Genomic DNA, 1707 nt, shown 5'->3' on the forward strand with positions numbered 1-1707 from the left:
AAAATAGGTCACTACTTCTGGGCCACCCTGTACAATTTTGGCGTAGCTTAACAAGAGAATAATCGATCGTTTTGACCGAATGCCCGCTTGGATAGACATAAATAGATCTTATTTCACAGCATTGGACAGTTATTGGACAGTATGATTAAAGGGTCAGCACCCTTGATGAAGAGCATTTTGATCGGCAAGAATACATGGGCAGCCCCGTCTGTATTCCTCTGCAGAGGCATCTCAGGTGATTAGCGATAAGCTTGCCTTTTCTCAAAAGAAGATGGTAAAGCCTGGGAGGGTGAAATGCACTAGCAATACACAGGACTAGAAACATACCTCAGTGAACAAGGAACAAGCTATCTCAACAATGGCGGAGAATGTTCGTTTTGGAGCCGATGGAAAATACGCGGTTAAACTTACGAGCCGACAGTGATGCTATCCATCTATGTAGCAATATCAGGGAGAGAGAGAGAGAGAGAGAGAGAGAGAGAGAGAGAGAGAGAGAGAGAGAGAGAGAGTGTCACTGTGTGTAAGAATAAAGGAGGGAGGAGTGTACTTAAAAAAAATAAATTCTGTACTTACATCTAACAATTTAACACACAAAAAAAACTTAATTATTCTTTTGCTCTAAATAGCAAATGATACATAGACATAAAAAATTCCTCTATTCGAAGAATAGCAGATATGTTCAAAACCAACTTCATTTTTACCATTGTTTTATACGGTCCCGAGCAACGCTGGGTATCCCTGCTAGTCAAATATAAAACCGAAAAATAAGCATGCCAATTATCCACACCGGAAATATTTCAAGGGGCACTCGTCTAAGCACCATATGAGACTTGAGAATACCCTGACAAGTGCTTATGTAAAAGCTTCTCCAGGAGCTACCGGTGAATTCAGTCTCCTGTATTATCACCCGAGCACACGTTAATAAAAAAACAAGCAAACAAAAAAAAAAAAAAAAACACTATGACTTCGCCCTCTTCCAAGATATTTATCTATCTTTATTATGTGTTAGTTATTTGATAAACGAAGCATGAAAGAAACCCCCACCTTCAGCATTTAATTCCTTGAATCGCAAATAAGTTAGCCGAAATGTAGCCGAAATGAAGAGAAAGAAGGACTCAAAAGGCTGACCAAAAAGTCATTTAAAGTACTAGATGTACTAATGCCTTGTTGAATCACAATAAATACTATAATGAATTTCTTGAAAATAACTGTACTACCGCTCTGGAAAGTGTCGACCAGGAAAGCATAATAACCACACCTTTTACAAAGGGTACTTCATCGTCTGTCAGTTATCAGACAAACCAGCGTTCAATCCCTTGGACTCCAAACAGGCTATCTAAACAGTATATGCTTTAAGAGCCCATTACTAAAGCAAGGGAGTTATAAAGTTGACTAACAAACGTCTACTCCTAAATTAATACACACCATTTCTTTTGCCGATTCACAAAAGCGATATATTTTTTTTGGGGGGGGGGGATTTTCAAAACCTGACCCTAATGAGTTGAGAATATTCATAAGCTGCCTTCAAAGAACAGGAAGGTCTAAGCCAGTTTTTGAAGCAAGCAAATGTGACCCCCTTCTCCAAAAAAGCGCATAAAAAAAAAAGAAAAAAAAAAAAAAACACCCAAAAAACAAAGTTGAATCTATAAATATTTTATGAAATCATAGAAAAGATCAAACGGATTTGTTGGACTTGAACCCCAGGCT

This window comes from Euprymna scolopes, unplaced genomic scaffold (genome assembly GCF_053919585.1).
Source record: "Euprymna scolopes isolate OS-2025 unplaced genomic scaffold, ASM5391958v1 sca559, whole genome shotgun sequence".
NCBI lineage: Eukaryota > Metazoa > Mollusca > Cephalopoda > Sepiida > Sepiolidae > Euprymna > Euprymna scolopes.